The 6,872-nt window shown below is 42.6% G+C and overlaps 1 long non-coding RNA gene across 1 annotated transcript in view; it reads left to right on the forward strand.

Moving 5' to 3' along the window:
• The first annotated feature begins 4,534 nt into the window (after window positions 1-4,534).
• The window catches only part of LOC103375592 (uncharacterized), a 10,431-nt gene continuing 8,093 nt past the window's right edge, over window positions 4,535-6,872 (forward strand). The window contains exon 1 of the long non-coding RNA XR_521224.1: window positions 4,535-4,547. This is a non-coding gene — a long non-coding RNA (uncharacterized LOC103375592). The remainder of the gene's footprint in view (window positions 4,548-6,872) is intronic.

The raw sequence follows: 6,872 nt of genomic DNA on the forward strand, positions 1-6,872 counted from the left end.
GCTGTAGCCACATACTGGCAGGTAATGATTTCAGTCTAGTTAAATTCTGCTTAGCTCATCTGAATCAGGCTGTGGAGGAAATGTCTTGATGGTTGTGTTGAAATATCTGTTCTTAAGAGCATGATTCAAGGTCATAAAATATTACAATGACTGTGTTTAAGGAAGCTTTTGAAGCTTTTAGATCAAACTAAAATTAGTTTGGCATAGTAAAGTTGATCATTGGCTTATCAGCTCCTTATAACCAAGAGGCTTAATGCACCAACAGTCCCAGTCCTCTGTGCCTCTGTGTCCAGACTGAAACCACATTTTTGAGAGTATGCGAGTTAAAATATCAAGTGGTTTCATTTGTGTGAGTAAATCATGAAGCTGTGTTGCTGACGCTCCTACTGGCATGGGCAACTACTGCATTTGCTATATTGGCGAAAAGCAATACTTTCATAATTTCAGTGGCTCTGTCAGTCTGTCCCTGGCTGATGCATAAAACAAGCTGGGTGTGTTTCAAAGATAAAGCAGCTGGTGGAGAAAGACACATCCTTGGTCATCTTGGTTTCTCCTACAGTCCCAAGATGCAAGTTTAATTAGTGATTCTAAACTGCCCGTAGGTTTGAATGTGAGTGCGCATTGTTGCCTGCCTCTGTTGACCCTGTGATGGACTGGTTGCCTGTCCAGGTGAAACTTGCCTTGATCCAAAGTCCGCTGCACAGGCTCCAGCCATCCTGCAACACTACAGAGGACAAAGCGCTGTATAGAAAATGGATGGATAGATGGTACAGACGCTCAGTTTAGAAAAGTGGACTTCTTTTTTTCTGAGAGTGCAGCTGAGAGAGACAGGAAAGTTGGGGAGACACCTGTGGAAAAGCACCATGACTGGGATTTGAACTCATGACCTCCGCATCAGGGACTATAGCCCCTGTACATGGGACGCCAGCGCAACCAGGTGAGCTATAGCGGCACCACAAAAGTGGACTTCTTTCAAGACTTCCACACACTCCCAGTTGCATCAGTCTGGAGTTTAATGAAACATAAACCACATTTTGTTGTAGTTGGACTTTAGTTGTGTTGAGACAACAAAAGCAAATAAATAAAATAAACATTTATGAGCTATTATCTTAAACAAAGACAGATTTCCATGTGTTGCCATTTGGGGGCTCCCTTTTCTGATGGGGCTCCCTGGCAATTGCCTGGTTTGCTTGTCCTGACGGGATGCCTCTGAGTGTCGCCCTATGACAGACTGACGACCTGTCCAGGGTGACCCCTGCCATTGCCTTAAGTCAGCTGGGATAGGCTCCAGCACCCCCACGACTCAGTGAGAATTAAGCGGTGTATAGATAATGGATGGATGTTCACCAGCACATCCTCCACAGCGTTACTTTCCCTTACAAACAGCTGCTACATGTCCATACTTCTGGCATCTGAAACACCTCTGAGGTGGAGGGAGATAAGGCTGGACCTCATATCTCATAAATCCCATATATACTTTGGATGGCAGTTTTTCCTCCTCAAGCACCAACATTACTAATAAACTATCATATTTTTCACCATCTCTAGTCGCTTGCTAACACCTCACCTCTGTCACTTTCCCTCCAGTTACATTTTCCATTATTTGTTCTATTTGCACCCTCGTTTGAATTCCTGAAGTGACTCCTTGGACCTTCTTTTCATTATTTAACAGCGTTCCTGGCACTGCCTTCAATCTTGTTCATTCTGATCGCTGTTCCTTGTTGTTGTTGGGTGTTTAGTCTGTCTGTAGATACCATCTTGGAACAGTCCTTCTTGTGGCTTGGGGGTTTCTTAGTTGTGGGAAGTTCATTTCACACACTGAGAAATTCTATATCTTGCATGACCTCACTATGTCTGTCTCCTCTTTAGATTGACCTTAGGCTTCCAAAGTTGATATTATAAAGGTGCTCTGATCTTCATTGTCAGCGCTCATATACTTTCTGTTTCTTCTCTCATGTGATTCAGGGCCTGGAATGGTTAACCAAAGCGAGCAGAGATGAGCCTCTGTTCAACATGGACTCTGGGAAGGCCCTGCAGAGGCCTGGGGCCTCATTTATCATCAGTGCGTACGCACAGATATGTGCGTAGAGTGTGCATACGAACATCCCTTCACAAATTATGTAATTTATCAACTTGTACTTATACTGAGGAATGTGCGTAAATATACGCACAACTCTGACCATGTGTATGCACAAAATCTAGTGGTAGAATAGTGAAACTACAAATAGAAAGCATTCAGGGATTTTGACCACCGGCACATTACAGCGTGAGGATGGGGACATATGTGACGTTTCCCAGCCATCACTGAACAGGATCATGCCGGCAGTGTTAGATGCCATAACTCCCCTGGCCCCAGCCTACATCCAGCTCCCTTACAGCCATCACCAACGAGCCCAAATCAAACAGGGACTTCATGCCATCGCTGGAGTCCCAGACATAAGTGGAGCCATAGACCACATCATATTCAAAGCAGCATCTCTAAACAAGTTGAATTTTGTAAATACAAAAGGGTTTCATTAAATCAACGTACAAATACTTTGCGATGCACATTTGTGGCTATCAAACATTGTTACCCAGTGGCCTGGAGGAACACACGACTCAGTCATTGAGCAGAACAGCTCTGTGGGTTCGTCTCCAAGTAGGAGCTGTCGAAGATGACTGGCTTATTGGTAAGTGTTACAGAGTGTTGAAATGTTTTTAGTTGGACATAGTATGGTTATTAAAACATGTCATCTGTAGGTGATCAGGATTATCCACTGGGTGAAAGTTGGGTATTAATTCGTCCTCCTCCAGTTGCGTCATTTGTCTTTTATGGGCAGTGAGCACCTTGATTGCAGTTTCAGAAAAGTCCCTCTTTTTTGCCCTTTTTGCCACGATGATGATGACAGGTGAGGAAAAAAATAAATCTTCACTTGCTTTATAAAGAGGCGTGTTGTTGCTGTATATGGTGATTTGGAGGCGTTTCTGAAGGCAACGTGCACGAGCANTTTATAACCAAGGCAGCCTTCATTCATTTGGCTCGCTCCATGCTGCTACACCAGCCTCTACAGATCTGTAGATCTTCGCTGCTGTTCATCTCGTCTTCAGAGAACCCTCGTGCAGGTTATAAAACACTGATGCATCTTCAATGTAGGATTGTAGCATTCAAACCAAAGCGGGTCAGTCTGCAGAGTTAACGATGGCATGTCCTGAATCTCGATTGTCTGCCGGAGCGCTGTCACTCTGGAAAATCCCTTTCATCCTCCTCAACAACATTAAAATCCAGCAACAGCTTCTAACAGTCACATCGAACCTCAAGGTGACGTTGTAATCATGAACTTTTGATCTGCTTCGGCTACTTCAGTTCATAACTTCAAATCCACATCAGAAACATTAGGGCGTCCCAGCTCCACCCATCCAGGCGGTCCACTGGCTCCAGCTCCTCCAGGAGTATCTGAGATCTAATCACCTTCATCCTGCTCCAGCTCCAGAAGTCCTCACACCCAGCGTCGCCTCGTCCTGTCTCCTCCAGGTGTCCACCAGTCTCTCCTCTAATTCAATCCAGGTTTCATCTGCACCTGTTACATGCTGTCCAGCTTCCGGGTTCAAATCCGCCGTCTCCACCCACCAGAATGATGTCATAGCCGACGCACCTGTACACCGTGACTCCTGCAGCTCCAGCGCCTCCTGCTGGTGTGGCCCTTCTCCTCCACCCTTACTGCTGTAGCCACATACTGACAGGTAATGATTTCAGTCTAGTTAAATTCTGTTTAGCTCATCTGAATCAGGCTGTGGAGGAAATGTCTTGATGGTTGTGTTGAAATATCTGTTCTTAAGAGCATGATTCAAGGTCATAAAATATTACAATGACTGTGTTTAAGGCAGCTTTTGAAGCTTTTAGATCAAACTAAAATGAGTTTGGCACAGTAAAGTTGATCATCGGCTTATCAGCTCCTTATAACTAAAAGGCTTAATGCACAAACAGTCCCAGTCCTCTGTGCTGGGCTCCAGACTGAAACCACATATTGAGAGCATGCGAGTTAAAATTTCAAGTGGTTTCATTCATGTGAGTAAATCATGAAGCTGTGTTGCTGACGCTCCTACTGGCATGGGCAACTACTGCATTTGCTATATTGGCGAAAAGTAGTACTTTCATAATTTCAGTGACTCTGTCAGTCTGTCCCTGGCTGATGCATAAAACAAGCTGGGTGTGTTTCAAAGATAAAGCAGCTGGTGGAGAAAGACACATCCTTGGTCATCTTGGTTTCTCCTACAGTCACAAGATGCAAGTTTAATTAGTGATTCTAAACTGCCCGTAGGTTTGAATGTGAGTGCGCATTGTTGCCTGCCTCTGTTGACCCTGTGATGGACGAGTTGCCTGTCCAGGTGAACCTTGCCTTCATCCAAAGTCAGCTGGATAGGCTCCAGCCATCCTGCAACACTACAGAGGATAAAGCGCTGTATAGAAAATGGATGGACAGATGGTACAGACGCTCAGTTTAGAAAAGTGGACTTCTTTTTTTCTGAGAGAGACAGGAAAGTGAGGGAGACAAATGGGGGAAGGACCTGTGGAAAAGCACCATGAGTGGGATTTGAACTCATGACCTCCGCATCAGGGACTATAGTCCCTGTACATGGGATGCCAGCTCAACCAGGTGAGCTATAGCGGCACCACAAAAGTGGACTTCTTTGAAGGCTTCCACACACTCCCAGTGGCATCCACCTGGAGTTTAATGCAACATAAACCACATTTTGTTGTAGTTGGACTTTAGTTGTGTTGAGACAACAAAAACAAATAAATAAAATAAACACTTATGAGCTATTATCTTAAATTAAGATAAATTTCCATGTGTTGCCATTTGTGGGCTCCCTTTTCTGATGGGGCTCCCTGGCAATTGCCTGGTTTGCTTGTCCTGACGGGATGCCTCTGATTGTAGCCCTATGACAGACTGACGACCTGTCCAGGGTGTCCCCTGCCTTCGCCCTAAGTCAGCTGGGATAGACTCCAGCCCCCCCGCGACTCAGTGAGGATTAAGCTGTGTAGAGATAATCAATCAATCAATCAATCTTTATTTCTAAAGCGCTTTTCATACAATAATGTCATTCAAAGTGCTTTACAGATTAAAATCACCTTAAAATCATAATGGATGGATGTTCACCAGCACATCTTCCACAGCGTTACTTTCCCTTACAAACAGCTGCTACATGTCCATACGTCTGAAACACCTCTGAGGTGGAGGGAGATAAGGCCGGACCTCATATCTCATAAATCCAATATTTACTTTGGATGGCAGTTTTTCCTCCTCAAACACCAACATTACTGATAAACTATCACATTTTTCACCATCTCTAGTTGCTTGCTAACACCTCACCTCCGTCACTTTCCCTCCAGGTACATTTTCCATTAATTGCTCTATTTGCACCCTCATTGGAATTCCTCAAGTGACTCCTCGGACCTTCTTTTCATTATTTAACAGCGTTCCTGGCACTGCCTTCAGTCTTGTTCATTCTGATTGACTTTCCCTGTTGTTGTTGGGTGTTTAGTCTATATGTAGATACCATCTTGGAACAGTCCTTCTTGTGGCTTGGGGGTTTCTTAGTTGTGGGAAGTTCCTTTCACACACTGAGAAATTCTATATCTTGCATGACGTCACTATGTCTGTCTCCTCTTTANGGTTGCAAGAATCATTGCAGGAAGCATCTGTGTTCTTCATCTGTGAGAGAAACAGGTCAAATCTTCAACTCAGAGCTGTAAATTCACTCTGATGGTATAAATACAAGAATAATGATAAACTGGCTGCAGAATATCTGTTGGTGCCAATTAAAAATGAATAAATGATGAAAAAAACACAGATTCAAGAAGCAATAAAACCTCAGAAATATAATTTAATACTGACACTAAGGGAAGAAACAAACATATTAATCATTAGAGAACCAATAAACTCAAGTAAACTAATAATAATATAATAGATAATGTTTTTCATCGTTATGTTGATATGAATTTTTTTAAACTGTAATAAAAAAGAAAACAAATATAGAAAATAAAAATGGACTTTCGTGGTATTTTAGTGATTTAGAATAAAATCAACACAGCCAACATTTTTTTTCATTATTCAAACCTCAGCTGCTGTTGAAACGTCAGGCTTCAGTTTTTGCTCCATAATTCCACTCATCCATGATCAGAAATGATTTTTTTCTACCTGTCTGATATTGCAGATTCTGAATCAATGACATTATGAAAAATAACAGTGCAAATTTCATGCTCTTTTTTATATTTCTTATTTGAGGTATTTTCATTCAACCAGCTTCTAATGTCAACGTACAAAAAACTGCTTAAAGTGTGTCAATAGCCAATTTTTAAAAAAATATATTAAATGTCTGAAATTATTTGATATATCAATCTAAAATTTCACAAACATCTTTCAAAGTATCCACATTTCATGCAATAAAAAACTCAGGCAAATCAGAAATTATCATAAATAATAATAAAGCACAACATGTCACAACTGAAAGTTCTGATCACTGATCAAAGGGATCAATAAGATGTATTGGTGAGACATGATGGTGAGAAAAGACCAGCACCAAACAGTCAGTCAGCATGTGTGCAGCTGGTGAACGGCAACTTGTTTCTGAGGATCAAAAAATGTAAAGTCCAAATATCCAAAGACAGGTTACTGTGAGCGTGAATCCTTGAACGATGAGAGACAAAGTGAACAGACTGATGTGCAGCTCTAATATAATATACAGTCTATGGTCTGCATGATGTGGCTGCTGCAGTCAGGACTATCAGTGTTACACTGCTGCCCTCTAGTGGCTGCAAGCACATACTGCACCCAGCCTTCAACGACTTGTGCTGCTTTTACCAGACACTGCTGTGGCTGCTGCTTCTCCTG

The sequence above is a fragment of the Stegastes partitus genome, unplaced genomic scaffold (genome assembly GCF_000690725.1).
Source record: "Stegastes partitus isolate 25-593 unplaced genomic scaffold, Stegastes_partitus-1.0.2 Scaffold2690, whole genome shotgun sequence".
In the NCBI taxonomy this organism is placed as follows: Eukaryota; Metazoa; Chordata; class Actinopteri; family Pomacentridae; genus Stegastes; species Stegastes partitus.